Genomic DNA, 20,917 nt, shown 5'->3' with positions numbered 1-20,917 from the left:
GCCACAAATTGGTGTTCTGACCAATCAGATCAGATCTTTCGACAATAAATTTGGGCAAAAGATCAGAATTGGGCCATTGAGTTTAGATGTGCCGGCGCTATTAAGGGTTACTATGGAATGGGGTAAAGTCATGTCCCAGATATTAGATATAGCCTACTGTTACCTACAAGACATTGGTCAGTGTGAGTGAGTGAGCGCGGTAACATGAACACAATAATGCAATTGCTGTGGATAGATTAATATAATAGTTTGATTAAAACGTTTACATGCTTTCAAGAAGAACGATTTTCCCTAATAATCCTGTTAACATGGACACATTTGAAATCAGGCTACCAGATGGGGACTCTGAAAATGCAGGAAATCGTCAATCAAAATAAACATTCTACATTTTACATTTACATTTTAGTCATTTAGCAGACGCTCTTATCCAGAGTGACTTACAGTTAGTGAATGCATACATGTTTTTTATTTTTTATTTTTTCATACTGGCCCCCCGTGGGAAAGGAACCCACATCCCTGCCGGCCAAACCCTCCCCTACCTTGGACGACGCTGGACCAATTGTGCGCCGCCCATGGGTCTCCCGGTCGTGGCCGGCTGCGACAGAGCCTGGCCTCGAACCAGGAACTCTAGTGGCACAGCTAGCACTGCGATGCAGTGCCTTAGACCACTGCGCCACTCGCAACAGCAAACATGTTATTTTTGGGAATCATATTTGATTCTTAGTTCAGATATAAAGTTTGTCTGTGAAAACTACTTCTAAGACACATTCAGTAGTTCCCAACACACTTCACTCGCGCTAATGAGGGAGACTCGCTCGGCTAGCACATGCATAGATCAAACACACTGCTGGAACGCCGATTAAGGTGTTCACATGTCCTAATAATTCGAAAGATTGCTCAGAAAACCAGGTCTTACTTCGATTTTGATTAAGATAAGCAGAGTAAGGTGTTTATATGACTATTGGATAATCTGCCCGCTGCCATAATCAATTTAATATCTAATTATTAGTGCGCATGTAAACGTACTCAGTGATACATTCTGAAATCACACGACAGTGGACCACATTTGGCCAAACTACTCGCCCCATCAACCAAACAATTTCCAGACACTTTCAGGGAGATATATTTCTAATATTTTCAGGGGGAGAGATAGATAGATGCATACATAAATAGATACACATACATACACACACACACATATATATATATATATATATACACACACACAGTGAGGGAAAAAAGTATTTGATCCCCTGCTGATTTTGTACGTTTGCCCACTGACAAAGACATGATCAGTCTATAATTTTAATGGTAGGTTTATTTGAACAGTGAGAGACAGAATAACAACAACAAAATCCAGAACAATGAATGTCAAAAATGTTATATATTGATTTGCATTTTAACCAAGGAAATAAGTATTTGACCCCTCTGCAAAACATGACTTAGTACTTGGTGGCAAAACACTTGTTGGCAATCAGAGGTCAGACGTTTCTTGTAGTTGGCCACCAGGTTTGCACACATCTCAGGAGGGATTTTGTCCCAATCCTCTTTGCAGATCTACTCCAAGTCATTAAGGTTTCGAGGCTGACGTTTGGCAACTCGAAACCTTCAGCTCCCTCCACAGATTTTCTATGGGATTAAGGTCTGGAGACTGGCTAGGCCACTCCAGGACCTTAATGTGCTTCTTCTTGAGCCACTCCTTTGTTGCCTTGGCCGTGTGTTTTGGGTCATTGTCATGCTGGAATACCCATCCACTACCCATTTTCAATGCCCTGGCTGAGGGAAGGAGGTTCTCACCCAAGATTTGACGGTACATGGCCCCATCCATCATCCCTTTGATGCGGTGAAGTTGTCCTGTCCCCTTAGCAGAAAAACACCCCCAAAGCAGAATGTTTCCACCTCCATGTTTGACGGTGGGGATGGTGTTCTTGGGGTCATAGGCAGCATTCCTCCTCCTCCAAACACGGCGAGTTGAGTTGATGCCAAAGACCTCGATTTTGGTCTCATCTGACCACAACACATTATTCAATCAATCAATCAATTTTATTTTATATAGCCCTTCATACATCAGCTGATATCTCGAAGTGCTGTACAGAAACCCAGCCTAAAACCCCAAACAGCTAGTAATGCAGGTGTAGAAGCACGGTGGCTAGGAAAAACTCCCTAGAAAGGCCAAAACCTAGGAAGAAACCTAGAGAGGAACCAGGCTATGAGGGGTGGCCAGTCCTCTTCTGGCTGTGCCAGGTGGAGATTATAACAGAACCATGCCAAGATGTTCAAAAATGTTCATAAATGACAAGCATGGTCAAATAATAATCAGGAATAAATCTGTTGGCTTTTCATAGCCGATCATTAAGAGTTGAAAACAGCAGGTCTGGGACAGGTAGGGGTTCCATAACCGCAGGCAGAACAGTTGAAACTGGAATAGCAGCAAGGCCAGGCGGACTGGGGACAGCAAGGTGTCAGCATGCCCGGTAGTCCTGATGTATGGTCCTAGGGCTCAGGTTCTCAGAGAGAAAGAGAGAACGAGAGAATTAGAGAGAGCATACTTAAATTCACACAGGACACTGGATAAGACAGGAGAAGTACTCCAGGTATAACCAGCTGACCCCAGCCCCCCGACACATAAACTACTGCAGCATAAATACTGGCGGCTGAGACAGGAGCGGTCCGGAGACACTGTGGCCCCATCCGAAGAAACCCCCGGACAGGGCCAAACAGGAAGGATATAACCCCACCCACTTTGCCAAAGCACAGCCCCCGCACCACTAGAGGGATATCCTCAACCACCAACTTACAATCCTGAGACAAGGCCGAGTATAGCCCACAAAGGTCTCCACCACAGCACAAACCAAGGGGGGCGCCAACCCAGACAGGAAGATCACGTCAGTAACTCAACCCACTCAAGTGACGCACCCCTCCCAGGGACGGCATGAAAGAGCACCAGCAAGCCAGTGACTCAGCCCCTGTAACAGGGTTAGAGGCAGAGAATCCCAGTGGAGAGAGGGGAACCGGCCTGGCAGAGACAGCAAGGGCGGTTCGTTGCTCCAGAGCCTTTCCGTTCACCTTCACACTCCTGGGCCAGACTATACTCAATCATATGACCTACTGAAGAGATAAGTCTTCAGTAAAGACTTAAAGGTTGAGACCGAGTCTGCGTCTCTCACATGGGTAGGCAGACTGTTCCATAAAAATGGAGATCTATAGGAGAAAGCCCTGCCTCCCGCTGTTTGCTTAGAAATTCTAGGGACAATTAGGAGGCCTGCGTCTTGTGACCGTAGCGTACGTATTGGTATGTACGGCAGGACCAACTCGGAAAGATAGGTAGGAGCAAGCCCATGTAACGCTTTATAGGTTAACAGTAAAACCTTGAAATCAGCCCTTGCCTTAACAGGAAGCCAGTGTAGGGAAGCTAGCACTGGAGTAATATGATCAAATTTCTTGGTTCTAGTCAGGATTCTAGCAGCCGTATTTAGCACTAACTGAAGTTTATTTAGTGCTTTATCCGGGTAAACGGAAAGTAGAGCATTGCAGTAGTCTAACCTAGAAGTAACAAATGCATGGATTAATTTTTCTGCATCATTTTTGGACAGAACATTTCTGATTTTTGCAATGTTACGTAGATGGAAAAAAGCTGTCCTTGAAACAGTCTTGATATGTTCGTCAAAAGAGAGATCAGGGTCAAGAGTAATCGCCGAGGTCCTTCACAGTTTTATTTGAGACGACTTTACAACCATCAAGATGAATTGTCAGATTTAACAGAAGATCTCTTTGTTTCTTGGGACCTAGAACAAGCATCTCTGTTTTGTCCGAGTTTAAAAGTAGAAAGTTTTCAGCCATCCACTTCCTTATGTCTGAAACACAGGCTTCTAGCGAGGGCAATTTTGGGGCTTCACCATGTTTCATTGAAATGTACAGCTGTGTGTCATCCGCATAGCAGTGAAAGTTAACATTATGTTTTCGAATAACATCCCCAAGAGGTAAAATATATAGTGAAAACAATAGTGGTCCTAAAACGGAACCTTGAGGAACACCGAAATGTACAGTTGATTTGTCAGAGGACAGACCATTCACAGAGACAAACTGATATCTTTCCGACAGGTAAGATCTAAACCAGGCCAGAACTTGTCCGTGTAGACCAATTTGGGTTTCCAGTCTCTCCAAAAGAATGTGGTGATCGATGGTGTCAAAGGCAGCACTAAGGTCTAGTAGCACGAGGACAGATGCAGAGCCTCGGTCTGACGCCATTAAAGGTCATTTACCACCTTCACAAGTGCAGTCTCAGTGCTATGATGGGGTCTAAAACCAGACTGAAGCATTTCGTATACATTGTTTGTCTTCAGAAAGGCAGTGAGTTGCTGCGCAACAGCTTTTTCTAAAATTTTGAGAGGAATGGAAGATTCGATATAGGCCGATAGTTTTTTATATTTTCCGGGTCAAGGTTTGGCTTTTTTCAAGAGAGGCTTTATCACTGCCACTTTTAGTGAGTTTGGTACACATCCGGTGGATAGAGAGCTGTTTATTATGTTCAACATAGGAGGGCCAAGCACAGGAAGCAGCTCCTTCAGCAGTTTAGTAGGAATAGGATCCAGTATGCAGCTTGAAGGTTTAGAGGCCATGATTATTTTCATCATTGTGTCAAGAGATATAGTACTAAAACACTTAAGTGTCTCTCCCGATCCCAGGCCCTCGCAGAGTCTGTGCAGATCCAGGACAGCTAAGCCCTGGAGGAATACGCAGATTCAAAGAGGAGTCCGTAATTTGCTTTCTAATGGTCATGATCTTTTCCTCAAAGTTCATGAATTTATTACTGCTGAAGTGAAAGCCATCCTCTCTTGGGGAATGCTGCTTTTTAGTTAGCTTTGCAACAGTATCAAAAAGAAATTTTGGATTGTTCTTATTTTCCTCGATTAAGTTGGAAAAGTAGGATGATCGAGCAGCAGTGAGGGCTCTTCGGTACTGCACGGTACTGTCTTTCCAAGCTAGTCGGAAGACTTCCAGTTTGGTGTGGCGCCATTTCCGTTCCAATTTCCTGGAAGCTTGCTTCAAAGCTCGGGTATTTTCTGTATACCAGGGAGCTAGTTTCTTATGACAAATGTTTTTTCGTTTTAGGGGTGCAACTGCATCTAGGGTATTGCGTAAGGTTAAATTGAGTTCCTCAGTTAAGTGGTTAACTGATTTTTGTCCTCTGACGTCCTTGGGTAGGCAGAAGGAGTCTGGAAGGGCATCAAGGAATTTTTGTGTTGTCTGAGAATTTATAGCACGACTTTTGATGCTCCTTGGTTGGGGTCTGAGCAGATTATTTGTTGCGATTGCAAACGTAATAAAATGGTGGTCCGATAGTCCAGGATTATGTGGAAAAACATTAAGATCTACAACATTTATTCCATGGGACAAAACTAGGTCCAGAGTATGACTGTGGCAGTGAGTAGGTCCAGAGACATGTTGGACAAAACCCACTGAGTCGATGATGGCTCCGAAATACTTTTGGAGTGGGTCTGTGGACTTCTCCATGTGAATATTAAAATCACAAAAAATTACAATATGATCTGCTATGACTACAAGGTCTGATAGGAATTCAGGAAACTCAGAGAGGAACGCTGTGTATGGCCCAGGAGGCCTGTAAACAGTAGCTATAAAAAGTGATTGAGTAGGCTGCATAGATTTCATGACTAGAAGCTCAAAAGACGAAAACGCCATTTTATTATTCAGATGTTCATTGGCAAACTTCAGACGGGCCTGTATATGTGCTTTCTTGAGCATGGGGACCTTGTGGGCGCTGCAGGATTTCAGTCCTTCACGGCGTAGTTTGTTACCAATTGTTTTCTTGGTGACTATGGTCCCAGCTGCCTTGAGATCAGTGTAAAAGGTCCTCCCGTGTATATCTGGGATGATTCCTCACCGTTCTCATAATCATTGCAACTCCACGAGGTGAGATCTTGCATGGAGCCCCAGGCCGAGGGAGATTGACAGTACTTTTGTGTTTCTTCCATTTGTGAATAAATCGCACCAACTGTTGTCACCTTCTCACCAAGCTGCTTGGCGATGGTCTTGTAACCCATTCCAGCCTTGTGTAGGTCTACAATCTTGTCCCTGACATCCTTGGAGAGCTCTTTGGTCTTGGCCATGGTGGAGAGTTTGGAATCTGATTGATTGATTGCTTCTGTGGACAGGTGTCTTTTATACAGGTAACAAACTGAGATTAGGAGCACTCCCTTTAAGAGTGTGCTCCTAATCTCAGCTAGTTACCTGTATAAAAGATACCTGGGAGCCAGAAATCTTTCTGATTGAGAAGGGGTCAAATACTTATTTCCCTCATTAAAATGCAAATCAATTTATAACATTTTTTACATGCGTTCTTCTGGATTTTTTTGTTGTTATTCTGTGTCTCACTCTTCAAATAAACCTACCATTAAAATTATAGACTGATCACTTCTTTGTCAGTGGGCAAACGTACAAAATCAGCAGGGGATCAAATACTTTTCCCCCCCCTCACTGTGTATGTATGTATGTATATATATATATATACACACACACACACACACACACACACTACCGTTCAAAAGTTTGGGGTCACTTAGAAATGTTCTTGTTTTCGAAAGAAAAGCAATTTTTTTGTCCATTAAAATAACATCAAATTGATCAGAAATCCAGTGTAGACATTGTTAATGTTGCAAATGGCTATTGTAGCTGGAAACGGCTGATTTTTAATGGAATATCTACATAGGCGTACAAAGGCCCATTATCAGCAACAATCAGTCGTGTTCCAACGGCACGTTGTGTTTGCTAACCCAAATTTAACATTTTATAAGGCTAATTAATCATTAGAAAACCCTTTTGCAATTATGTTAGCACAGCTGAAAACTGTTGTGCTGATTAAAGAAGAAATAAAACTGGCCTTCTTGAGACTAGTTGAGTATCTGGAGCATCAGCAATTGTGGGTTCGATTACAGGCTCAAAATGGCCAGAAACAAATAACTTTCTTCTGAAACTCGTCAGTCTATTCTTGTTCTGAGAAATGAAGGCTATTCCATGCGAGAAATTGCCAAGAAACTGAAGATCTCGTACAACGCTGTGTACTACTCCCTTCACAGAACAGCACAAACTGTCTCTAACCAGAATAGAAAGAGGAGTGGGAGGCCCCGGTGCACAACTGAGCAAGAGGACAAATACATTAGTGTCTCTAGTTTGAGAAACAGACGCCTCACAGGTCCTCAACTGGCAGCTTCATTAAATAGTACCCGCAAAACACCAGTCTCAACGTCAACAGTGAAGAGGCGACTCCGGGATGCTGACCTTCTAGGCAGAGTTGCAAAGAAAAAGCCATATCTCAGACTGGCCAATAAAAATAAAAGATTAAACTGGGCAAAAGAATACAGACACTGGACAGAGGAAGATTGGAAAAAAGAGTCATGGACAGACGAATCGAAGTTTGAGGTGTTCGGATCACAAAGAAAAACATTTGTGAGACGCAGACCAAATGAAAAGATGCTGGAGGAGTGCTTGATGCCATCTGTCAAGCATGGTGGAGGCAATGTGATGCTCTGGGGGTGCTTTGGTGGTGGTAAAGTGGGAGATTTGTACAGGGTAAAAGGGATCTTGAAGAAGAAAGGCTATCACTCCATTTTGCAACGCCATGCCATACCCTATGGACAGCGCTTGATTGGAGCCAATTTACGCCTACAACAGGACAATGACCCAAAGCACAGCTCCAAACTATGCAATAACTATTTAGGGAAGAAGCAGTCAGCTGGTATTCTGTCTATAATAGAGTGGCAGCACAGTCACCGGATCTCAACACTATTGATCTGTTGTGGGAGCAGCTTGACCGTATGGTACGTAAGAAGTGCCCATTAAGCCAATCCAACTTGTGGGAGGTGCATCAGGAAACATGGCGTGAAATATCTTCAGATTACCTCAACAAATTGACAACTACAGAGAATGACACAAGTATTGGTCTTCACAAAGTTCGCTGCTTCAGTGTTATGAGATATTTTTGTCAGATGTTACTATGGTATACTGAAGTATAATTACAAGCATTCCATAAGTGTCAAATGTTTTTATTGACAATTACATTAAGTTTATGCAAAGAGTCAATATTTGCAGTGTTGACCATTCTTTTTCAAGACTTCTGCAATCCGCCCTGGCATGCTGTCAATTAACTTCTGGGCCACATCCTGACTGATGGCAGCCCATTCTTGCATAATCAATGCTTGGAGTTTGTCAGAATTTGTGGATTTTTGTTTGTCCACCCGCCTCTTGAGGATTGACCACAAGTTCTCAATGGGATTAAGGTCTGGGGAGTTTCCTGGCCATGGACCCAAAATGTCGATGTTTTGTTCCCCGAGCCACTTAGTTATCACTTTTGCCTTATGGCAAGGTGCTCCATCATGCTGGAAAAGGCATTGTTCGTCACCAAACTGTTCTTGTATGGTTGGGAGAAGTTGCTCTTGGAGGATGTGTTGGTACCATTCTTTATTCATGGCTGTGTTCTTAGGCAAAATTGTGAGTGAGCCCACTCCCTTGGCTGAGAAGCAACCCCACACATGAATGGTCTCAGGATGCTTTACTGTTGGCATGACACAGGACGCCCCAAACAATCGGAAAGGGGATTCAGAGAAAATTACTTTACCCCAGTCCTCAGGAGTTCAATCCCTGTACCTTTTGCAGAATATCAGTCTGTCCCTGATGTTTTTCCTGGAGAGAAGTGGCTTCTTTGCTGCCCTTCTTGACACCAGGCCATCCTCCAAAAGTCTTCGCCTCACTGTGCGTGCAGATGCACTAGCACCTGCCTGCTGCCATTCCTGCGCAAGCACTGGTGGTGCCCCGATCCCGCAGCTGAATCAACTTTAGGAGACGGTACTTGCGCTTGCTGGACTTTCTTGGGCGCCCTGACGCCTTCTTCACAACAATTGAACCTCTCTCGATGTTCTTGATGATCCGATAAATGGTTGATTTAGGTGCAATCTTACTAGCAGCAATATCCTTGCCTGTGAAGCCCTTTTTCGTGCAAAGCAATGACGACGGCACGTATTTCTTTGCAGGTAACCATGGTTAACAGAAGAAGAACAATGATTTCAAGCACCACCCTCCTTTTAAAGCTTCCAGTCTGTTATTCTAACTCAATCAGCATGACAGAGTGATCTCCAGCCTTGTCCTCATCAACACTCTCACCCGTGTTAACGAGAGAATCACTGATATGATGTCAGCTGCTCCTTTTGTGGCAGGGCTGAAATGCAGTGGAAATGTTTTTGGGGGATTAAGTTCATTTTCATGGTAAAGAGGGACTTTGTAATTAATTGTAATTCATCTGATCACTCTTCATGACATTCTGGAGTATATGCAAATTGCCATCATCAAAACTGAGGTAGCAGACTTTGTGAAAATTAGTATTTGCGTCATTCTCAAAACGTTTGACCACGACTGTAGAATGCCAAAGGTCTGCAAGGCTGTAACTGCTGCAAATGGAGGATTCTTTGATGAAAGCAAAGTTTGAAGGACACAATTATTATTACAATTAAAAATCATAAAATGTCTAACCTTGTCAATGACTACATTTCCTATTCATTTTGCTATATTTCCTATTCAAACTCATTTCATGTATGTTTTCATGGAAAACAAGGACATTTCTAAGTGACCCCAAACTTTTGAACGGTAGTGTACGTACCCGAGAGGCCTAGCTACAGTTTTCATTTAAAGCAGGTTAAATCTATTGCAAGACTTGTAAATTGCTGTCTAGCAACGATCAACAACCAACTTGACAGAACTTGCAGAATTTTTAGAAAGAATAATGTGCAAATGTCCTTGGTGTGCAAAGCTCTTAAGGGACCCGGAAAGACTAACAGCTTAAAATCGATGCCAAAGGTGATTCTAACATGTATTGACTCAGGGGTGTGAATACTTACTTAAAATGAAATGCAGAAATCTCATTTTCAATAAATTTGCAAACATTTGTAAAAACATGTTTTCACTTTGTCATTATGGGGTATTGTGTGTAGATGGGTGAGAGAAAATATATATTTAATCAATTTTGAATTCAGGCTGTAACAAAATGTGGAATAAACACTTTCTGAAGGCACTGGTGTACTACTTTTGACCAGGGCCTATATAATAGTATATATATATATATATACATACATTTTACATTTACATTTTAGTCATTTAGCAGACGCTCTTATCCAGAGCGACTTACAGTTAGTGAATACATATTTTTTTATACTGGCCCCCCGTGGGAATCGAACCCACAACCCTGGCATTGCAAACGCCATGCTCTATCAACTGAGCTACATCCCTGCCGGCCATTCCCTCCCCTACCCTGGACGACGCTGGGCCAATTGTGCGCCGCCCATAAGTCTCCCGGTCGCGGCCGGCTGCAACAGAGCCTGGATTCGAACCAGGATCTCTAGTGGCACAGTTAGCACTGCGATGCAGTGCCTTAGACCACTGCGCCACTCAGCTCCAAACTATGCACAGGGTTGCCATTTGGGACACAGACAAGGCCAAGAGCAGACATAACCTTCTCTTTAGAGTTTATTGATCATCAACCATTCTGAGGCAAGAAGTTACAGAAAACACTTTAATACCTAAACAGTATATGCTGGTCCCAAAATTAGTGCACTATATAGGGAATAGGGGTGCCATCTGGGACACATCAGTGCCAAAACCCCCTGGTTCGATTTTCAGGCTGTATCACAACCGGGCCGCGATTGGGAGTCCCATAGGGCGGCGCACAATTGGCCCAGCGTCGTCCGGGTTTGGCCGGTGTAGGCCGTCATTGTAAATAACTATTTGTTCTTAACTGACTTGCCTAATTAAATAAAGGTTAAATAAAAAATAAACAAAGGAGGGGAAGGGAGAGATGACAGGTATGATGATAAATAACAGATATCTAAAAGGACTCACATCTAAAGACCTTCGCAGTTTAGTAGGAAATGTTCAAGGTTTTCATTTCGTCCCAAACAGTACCCTATTCCCTATTTAGTGTACTATGTTTGTTCTGGAACGAATCCCAAATGTTACTTTAGAGAAAAGACAGTCCAGCACACTACCAATATAAAAGCTGATGAAGACAGATGCTTACAGGCTTTAATAGAACAAGGGATATTGGCAACTGCAGAGTGCTGGACTTTTCTCAAATGATCAGACAATAACAGGCGATAGCAGAACGGTGGTTGTCCAAGGTCTTGTACCTATACACCGAACGAGAGGTAGGTGTAGGTGCGTGTGCGTGTACGCGTGTGTGCGTAACGTGGAGGAAGACAGGAAGTGTTGAGCTGGCATTCATATAGCAGTTCTAGACCCATGCACTTTTGTGCCATGAAATATGTGCCAAAAAGTAATTTTTTTTAATGCTTGGATCCTATGCTTCCTGACAATGAGAGGATAAAACGGATTTAATGACTAATCTATTTGGTTTGGGAACTCACTCCTGAAGAACGAGAGAGGAATGTGGTACAGCAGATAGATCACAGGATAGACCCCTACATGAAGAAGAAGAGGAGGAGAGGACCATAACATTGTAGCAATAACAAGGAAAGCCAAAGTGATAAAAGGGTGGGCCTAAAGTAATTCATAAGAGATCATACAAAATGTTTTCTCCAGACTCTTGTAGAATAATTAAAATATTTACGTTCGTCTGATGTGTATGAGGAAGTGCATCCAGATGCAGCACCGGAAGTATTTGTAAAATCATTCATGCCAATTGTTGACAAGCACCTGTTAAGAAATTAACTGTCAGAGCCCTTTAGATTGATGATGAATTGATCAATTGGTTCAAAGAGGTGGCCAACATTGGTCCTCTGTAGCTCAGCTGGTAGAGCACGGCGCTTGTAACGCCAAGGTAGTGGCTTCGATCCCCGGGACCACCCATACACAAAAAAATGTATGCACGCATGACTGTAAGTCGCTTTGGATAAAAGCGTCTGCTAAATGGCATATTATTTTATTATTATTATTATAAGTCAGGCTGCTCAGCTGATTGGTTGAGCAGCCTGAGAAATTGATAAAAACAAATAACAATAAAATCCTCAATCTACACAACACCCCATAATGACAAAGCGAAAACAGGTTTTTAGCATATTTTGCAACAAAAAAAAACAGAAATACCTTATTTACATAAGAATTCAGACCCTTTGCTATGAGACTCGAAATTGAGCTCAGGTGCATCCTGTTTCCATTGATCATCCTTGAGATGTTTCTACAACTTGATTGGAGTCCACCTGTGGTAAATTCAATTGATTGGACATGATTTGGAAAGGCACACACCTGTCTATATAAAGGTCCCACAGTTGACAGTGCATGTCAGAGCAAAAACCAAGCCATGAGGTTGAAGGAATTGTCCGTAGAGCTCCGAGACATGATTGTGTCGAAGCACATATCTGGGGAAGGGTACAAAAACATTTCTACAGCATTGAGGGTCCCCAAGAACACAGCGGCCTCCATCATTCTTAAATGGAAGAAGTTTGGAACCACCAAGACTCTTCCTAGAGCTGGCCACCCGGCCAAACTGAGCAATCGGGGGAGAAGGGCCTTGGTCAGGGAGGTAACTAAGAACCTGATGGTCACTCCGACAGAGCTCCAGAGTTCCTCTGTGGAGATCGGGGATCCTTCCAGAAGGACAACCATCTCTGCAGTACTCCACCAATCAGGCCTTTATGGTAGAGTGGCCAGACGGAAGCCACTCCTCTGTAAAAGGCACGACAGCCCGCTTGGAGTTTGCCAAAAGGCACCTGAAGGACTCTCAGACCATGAGAAACAAGATTCTCTGGTCTGATGAAACCAAGATTGAACTCTTTGGCCTGAATGCCAAGCGTCACGTCTTGAGGGAACCTGGCACCATCCCTACGGTGAAGCATGGTGGTGGCAGCATCATGCTGTGGGGATGTTTTTCAGCGGCACGGACTGGGAGACTAGTCAGGATCGAGGGAAAGATAACCGGAGCAGTACAGAGAGATCTTTGATGAAAACCTGCTCCAGAGCGCTCAGGACCTCAGACTGGGACAAAGGTTCACCTTCCAACAGGACAGCGACCCTAAGCACACAGCCAAGACAACGCATGAGTGGCTTTCGGAACAAGTCTCTGAATGTCCTTGAGTGGCCCAGTCAGAGCCCGGACTTGAACCCGATCGAACATCTCTGGAGAGACCTGAAAATAGCTGTTCAGCGACGCTCCCCATCCAACCTGACAGAGCTTGAGGGGATCTGCAGAGAAGAATTGGAAAAACTCCCCAAATACAGATGTGCCAAGCTTGTAGCGTCATACCCAAGAAGACTTGAGGCTGTAATCACTGACAAAGGCGCTTCAACAAAGTACTGAGTAAAGGGCCTGAATACTTATGTAAATGTACATTCCGTTTGCTACCATTTCTAAAAACCTGTTTATGCTTTGTCATTATGGGGTATTGTGTGTAGATTGATGAGGGGAAAAAAACAATTTAACAATTTTAGAATAAGTCTAACGTAGAAAATGTAGAAAATGTGAAGGGGTCTGAATGCTTTCCGAATACACTGTATGTACCTGTTTATGCTTTGTCATTATGGGGTATTGTGTGTAGATTGATGAGGGGAAAAAAAACAATTTAACAATTTTAGAATAAGTCTAACGTAGAAAATGTAGAAAATGTGAAGGGGTCTGAATGCTTTCCGAATACACTGTATGTACCTGTTTATGCTTTGTCATTATGGGGTATTGTGTGTAGATTGATGAGGGGAAAAAAAACAATTTAACAATTTTAGAATAAGTCTAACGTAGAAAATGTAGAAAATGTGAAGGGGTCTGAATACTTTCCGAATACACTGTATGTACCTGTTTATGCTTTGTCATTATGGGGTATGTGTGTAGATTGATGAGGGGAAAAAAACAATTTAACAATTTTAGAATAAGTCTAACGTAGAAAATGTAGAAAATGTGAAGGGGTCTGAATGCTTTCCGAATACACTGTATGTACGTGTTTATGCTTTGTCATTATGGGGTATTGTGTGTAGATTGATGAGGGGAAAAAAAACAATTTAACAATTTTAGAATAAGTCTAACGTAGAAAATGTAGAAAATGTGAAGGGGTCTGAATACTTTCCGAATACACTGTATGTACCTGTTTATGCTTTGTCATTATGGGGTATTGTGTGTAGATTGATGAGGGGAAAAAAAACAATTTAACAATTTTAGAATAAGTCTAACGTAGAAAATGTAGAAAATGTGAAGGGGTCTGAATGCTTTCCGAATACACTGTATGTACCTGTTTATGCTTTGTCATTATGGGGTATTGTGTGTAGATTGATGAGGGGGAAAAAACAATTTAACAATTTTAGAATAAGTCTAACGTAGAAAATGTAGAAAATGTGAAGGGGTCTGAATGCTTTCCGAATACACTGTATGTACCTGTTTATGCTTTGTCATTATGGGGTATTGTGTGTAGATTGATGAGGGGAAAAAAAACAATTTAACAATTTTAGAATAAGTCTAACGTAGAAAATGTAGAAAATGTGAAGGGGTCTGAATGCTTTCCGAATACACTGTATGTACCTGTTTATGCTTTGTCATTATGGGGTATTGTGTGTAGATTGATGAGGGGAAAAAAAACAATTTAACAATTTTAGAATAAGTCTAACGTAGAAAATGTAGAAAATGTGAAGGGGTCTGAATGCTTTCCGAATACACTGTATGTACCTGTTTATGCTTTGTCATTATGGGGTATTGTGTGTAGATTGATGAGGGGAAAAAAAACAATTTAACAATTTTAGAATAAGTCTAACGTAGAAAATGTAGAAAATGTGAAGGGGTCTGAATGCTTTCCGAATACACTGTATGTACCTGTTTATGCTTTGTCATTATGGGGTATTGTGTGTAGATTGATGAGGGGGAAAAAATCAATTCAACAATTTTAGAATAAGTCTAACGTAGAAAATGTAGAAAATGTGAAGGGGTCTGAATGCTTTCCGAATACACTGTATGTACCTGTTTATGCTTTGTCATTATGGGGTATTGTGTGTAGATTGATGAGGGGGAAAAAATCAATTCAACAATTTTAGAATAAGTCTAACGTAGAAAATGTAGAAAATGTGAAGGGGTCTGAATGCTTTCCGAATACACTGTATGTACCTGTTTATGCTTTGTCATTATGGGGTATTGTGTGTAGATTGATGAGGGGGAAAAAATCAATTCAACAATTTTAGAATAAGTCTAACGTAGAAAATGTAGAAAATGTGAAGGGGTCTGAATGCTTTCCGAATACACTGTATGTACAGTGCGGTGTCCCTCAGGGCAGTTGCCTTGGGCTGTTACTTTATTTGTACAAATGATTTGCCATTGCTCTTACACACAGCTAGAATGACCATGTATCCGGATGATTCCACAGTCTACATGCCAGCACCCAAAGCCAGTGATCTCACTGAAACTCGAAATAAGGAGTTACAGTCTGTATCAGAATGGGCGATTAATTATAAACTGGTCTTAAATACAACTAAAACTAAAAGCATTGCATTCGGTTTAAAACATTCTCTAAGACCTAAACCTCAACTGGAGTTGTGCATAAATGGTGTGACCATTGAGCAAGTTGAGGGAGATAAACTCTAGGTATAGCATTGGATGGCCAGTTAACATGGTCAATTCATATTGGCAAAGTTGTTGTGAAGATGGGGAGGGTTATGTCTGTTATAAAAATATGTTCTGCATTTTTTTACACAATAATCAACTGTACTAGTTGTTCAGGCTCTGGTCTTGTCCCATCTTGATTACTGTCTGGTAATATGGCCAGGTGCAGCAAAGAAAGACCTAGCAAAGCTGCAGCTGGCTCAAAACAGAGCAGCACGCCTTGGCTTTAACTGCACATACAGAACTAACAACATGATGCATGCCAGTCTGCATAATCAAATAACATTCAGCTCAGACACCCATACATACCCCACAAGACATGCCACCAGGGGTCTCTTCACAGTCCCCAAGTCCAAAACAAATTCACCGCAATGCACATTATTATACAGAGCCATGATCACACGGAACTCACTTCCATCTCCAATTACTCAGCAAACAGCAAAATGAGCTTTAGAAAAACAGATTAAACACCATCTCATGGAACGGTGGGGATTGAGGGGACACACACAAACATACACACACACACACACACACACACACACACACACACAAACATACAGACACATTTGTTTTTGTTGTATTGTTTTGTATTATTATTATTTTTAATCAGTATTTATTTAGATTGAGGACACACACAAACACATATTTTGTTTGTTTTGTTAGTTTTTATATTTTACATTTGTGTGACTGTCCTTGTCTATCAGTGTTTTGGTACTTGTCATGTTTTGTGTTTCTTGTGGACCCCAGGAAGAATAGCTGCTGCCTCTGCAAAAGCTAATGGGGATCCTAATAAATAAACACCTCCCTTGGTTCAAATAGAGTTTGGAATGCCAGATGGGCAGGGTTTGAACATTTAGGGCTATTCTATTGGTTCCCATTGGACAACTCAATAAAGCACACATGACATATTTTAAAGGATTTCAAATAGTACATGAACCAAGGTCTGTGTGTGACCTTGTTTTTGTTGATTACTTCACTTACAGAGACCTCACAAGCTGAAGTACACAACGGTTACCCTGGCTGTCCCCCTGTCCTATTGAATGGTCCCCTGTCCCCATGTCCTATTGAATGGTCTCTTATCCCCCTGTCCTATTGAATGGTCCCCTGTCCCCCTGTCCTATTGAATGGTCCCCTGTCCCCCTGTCCTATTGAATGGTCCCCTGTCCCCCTGTCCTATTGAATGGTCCCCTGTCCCCCTGTCCTATTGAATGGTCTCTTATCCCCTGTCCTATTGAATGGTCCCCCGTCCCCCTGTCCTATTGAATGGTCCCCTGTCCCCCTGTCCTATTGAATGGTCCCCTGTCCCCATGTCCTATTGAATGGTCTCTTATCCCCATGTCCTATTGAATGGTCCCCTGTCCCCATGTCCTATTGAATGGTCTCTTATCCCCCTGTCCTATTGAATGGTCCCCTGTCCCCCTGTCCTATTGAATGGTCCCCCGTCCCCCTGTCCTATTGAATGGTCCCCTGTCCCCCTGTCCTATTGAATGGTCCCCCGTCCCCCTGTCCTATTGAATGGTCCCCTGTCCCCATGTCCTATTGAATGGTCCCCCGTCCCCCTGTCCTATTGAATGGTCCCCTGTCCCCCTGTCCTATTGAATGGTCCCCTGTCCCCATGTCCTATTGAATGGTCCCCTGTCCCCCTGTCCTATTGAATGGTCCCCTGTCCCCATGTCCTATTGAATGGTCTCTTATCCCCATGTCCTATTGAATGGTCCCCTGTCCCCATGTCCTATTGAATGGTCTCTTATCCCCCTGTCCTATTGAATGGTCCCCTGTCCCCATGTCCTATTGAATGGTCTCTTATCCCCATGTCCTATTGAATGGTCCCCTGTCCCCATGTCCTATTGAATGGTCTCTTATCCCCATGTCCTACTGAATGGTCCCCTGTCCCCATTTCCTATTGAATGGTCCCCTGTCCCCCTGTCCTATTGAATGGTCTCTTATCCCCATGTCCTATTGAATGGTCCCCTGTCCCCATTTCCTATTGAATGGTCCCCTGTCCCCCTGTCCTATTGAATGGTCTCTTATCCCCCTGTCCTATTGAATGGTCCCCTGTCCCCATGTCCTATTGAATGGTCTCTTATCCCCATGTCCTATTGAATGGTCCCCCGTCCCCCTGTCCTATTGAATGGTCCCCCGTCACCTTGTCCTATTGAATGGTCTCTTATCCCCATGTCCTATTGAATGGTCCCCTGTCCCCATTTCCTATTGAATGGTCCCCTGTCCCCCTGTCCTATTGAATGGTCTCTTATCCCCATGTCCTATTGAATGGTCCCCTGTCCCCATTTCCTATTGAATGGTCCCCCCGTCCCCCTGTCCTATTGAATGGTCCCCCGTCCCCCTGTCCTATTGAATGGTCCCCCGTCCCCCTGTCCTATTGAATGGTCCCCTGTCCCCATGTCCTATTGAATGGTCCCCCGTCCCCCTGTCCTATTGAATGGTCCCCTGTATCCCCATGTCCTATTGAATGGTCCCCTGTCCCCATGTCCTATTGAATGGTCCCCTGTCCCCATGTCCTATTGAATGGTCTCTTATCCCCCTGTCCTATTGAATGGTCCCCTGTCCCCCTGTCCTATTGAATGGTCCCCCGTCCCCCTGTCCTATTGAATGGTCCCCTGTCCCCTGTCCTATTGAATGGTCCCCTGTCCCCCTGTCCTATTGAATGGTCTCTTATCCCCATGTCCTATTGAATGGTCCCCTGTCCCCATTTCCTATTGAATGGTCCCCTGTCCCCCTGTCCTATTGAATGGTCTCTTATCCCCATGTCCTATTGAATGGTCCCCTGTCCCCATTTCCTATTGAATGGTCCCCCGTCCCCCTGTCCTATTGAATGGTCCCCCGTCCCCCTGTCCTATTGAATGGTCCCCCGTCCCCCTGTCCTATTGAATGGTCCCCTGTCCCCATGTCCTATTGAATGGTCCCCTGTCCCCCTGTCCTATTGAATGGTCCCCCGTCCTATTGAATGGTCCCCCGTCCCCCTGTCCTATTGAATGGTCCCCTGTACCCCTGTCCTATTGAATGGTCTCTTATCCCCATGTCCTATTGAATGGTCCCCTGTCCCCATTTCCTATTGAATGGTCCCATGTCCCCATGTCCTATTGAATGGTCCCCTGTCCCCATGTCCTATTGAATGGTCCCCTGTCCCCATGTCCTATTGAATGGTCTCTTATCCCCATGTCCTATTGAATGGTCCCCTGTCCCCATGTCCTATTGAATGGTCCCCCGTCCCCTGTCCTATTGAATGGTCCCCCGTCCCCTGTCCTATTGAATGGTCTCTTATCCCCATGTCCTATTGAATGGTCTCTTATCCCCATGTCCTATTGAATGGTCCCCTGTCCCCATTTCCTATTGAATGGTCCCATGTCCCCATGTCCTATTGAATGGTCCCCTGTCCCCATTTCCTATTGAATGGTCCCCTGTCCCCCTGTCCTATTGAATGGTCTCTTATCCCCATGTCCTATTGAATGGTCCCCTGTCCCCATTTCCTATTGAATGGTCCCATGTCCCCATGTCCTATTGAATGGTCTCTTATCCCCATGTCCTATTGAATGGTCCCCGTCCCCCTGTCCTATTGAATGGTCCCCTGTCCCCCTGTCCTATTGAATGGTCCCCTGTCCCCCTGTCCTATTGAATGGTCCCCTGTCCCCCTGTCCTATTGAATGGTCTCTTATCCCCCTGTCCTATTGAATGGTCCCATGTCCCCTGTCCTATTGAATGGTCCCCTGTCCCCTGTCCTATTGAATGGTCCCCTGTCCCCATGTCCTATTGAATGGTCCCCCGTCCCCCTGTCCTATTGAATGGTCTCTTATCCCCCTGTCCTATTGAATGGTCCCATGTCCCCTGTCCTATTGAATGGTCTCTTATCCCCATGTCCTATTGAATGGTCCCCTGTCCCCATGTCCTATTGAATGGTCTCTTATCCCCATGTCCTATTGAATGGTCCCATGTCCCCCTGTCCTATTGAATGGTCTCTTATCCCCCTGTCCTATTGAATGGTCCCCCGTCCCCCTGTCCTATTGAATGGTCCCCCGTCCCCCTGTCCTATTGAATGGTCTCTTATCCCCATGTCCTATTGAATGGTCCCCTGTCCCCATTTCCTATTGAATGGTCCCCTGTCCCCCTGTCCTATTGAATGGTCTCTTATCCCCATGTCCTATTGAATGGTCCCCTGTCCCCATTTCCTATTGAATGGTCCCCCGTCCCCCTGTCCTATTGAATGGTCCCCCGTCCCGTGTCCTATTGAATGGTCCCCGTCCCCTGTCCTATTGAATGGTCCCCTGTCCCCATGTCCTATTGAATGGTCCCCTGTCCCCCTGTCCTATTGAATGGTCCCCCGTCCTATTGAATGGTCCCCCGTCCCCCTGTCCTATTGAATGGTCCCCTGTACCCCTGTCCTATTGAATGGTCTCTTATCCCCATGTCCTATTGAATGGTCCCCTGTCCCCATTTCCTATTGAATGGTCCCATGTCCCCATGTCCTATTGAATGGTCCCCTGTCCCCATGTCCTATTGAATGGTCCCCTGTCCCCATGTCCTATTGAATGGTCTCTTATCCCCATGTCCTATTGAATGGTCCCCTGTCCCCATGTCCTATTGAATGGTCCCCCGTCCCCCTGTCCTATTGAATGGTCCCCCGTCCCCCTGTCCTATTGAATGGTCTCTTATCCCCATGTCCTATTGAATGGTCTCTTATCCCCATGTCCTATTGAATGGTCCCCTGTCCCCATTTCCTATTGAATGGTCCCATGTCCCCATGTCCTATTGAATGGTCCCCTGTCCCCATTTCCTATTGAATGGTCCCCTGTCCCCCTGTCCTATTGAATGGTCTCTTATCCCCCTGTCCTATTGAATGGTCCCCTGTCCCCATTTCCTATTGAATGGTCCCATGTCCCCATGTCCTATTGAATGGTCTCTTATCCCCATGTCCTATTGAATGGTCCCCCGTCCCCCTGTCCTATTGAATGGTCCCCTGTCCCCCTGTCCTATTGAATGGTCCCCTGTCCCCCTGTCCTATTGAATGGTCTCTTATCCCCATGTCCTATTGAATGGTCCCCTGTCCCCATTTCCTATTGAATGGTCCCCTGTACCCCTGTCCTATTGAATGGTCTCTTATCCCCCTGTCCTATTGAATGGTCCCCCGTCCCCCTGTCCTATTGAATGGTCCCCTGTCCCCCTGTCCTATTGAATGGTCCCCTGTCCCCATGTCCTATTGAATGGTCTCTTATCCCCATGTCCTATTGAATGGTCCCATGTCCCCCTGTCCTATTGAATGGTCCCCTGTCCCCCTGTCCTATTGAATGGTCCCCTGTCCCCATGTCCTATTGA

The 20,917-nt window shown here is 44.3% G+C and overlaps 1 protein-coding gene across 3 annotated transcripts in view; it reads right to left on the bottom strand.

Annotated features, from left to right (window-relative positions):
* Window positions 1–20,917, bottom strand: part of LOC121578809 (E3 ubiquitin-protein ligase RNF123) — a 266,423-nt gene that overhangs the window by 203,345 nt on the left and 42,161 nt on the right. The window lies entirely within an intron of this gene.

Source organism: Coregonus clupeaformis, chromosome 12, assembly GCF_020615455.1.
Source record: "Coregonus clupeaformis isolate EN_2021a chromosome 12, ASM2061545v1, whole genome shotgun sequence".
Classification (NCBI taxonomy): Eukaryota; Metazoa; Chordata; class Actinopteri; order Salmoniformes; family Salmonidae; genus Coregonus; species Coregonus clupeaformis.
Note: the sequence above shows the minus strand (reverse complement) of the source record. Positions and strands in the feature narration are given on the sequence as shown.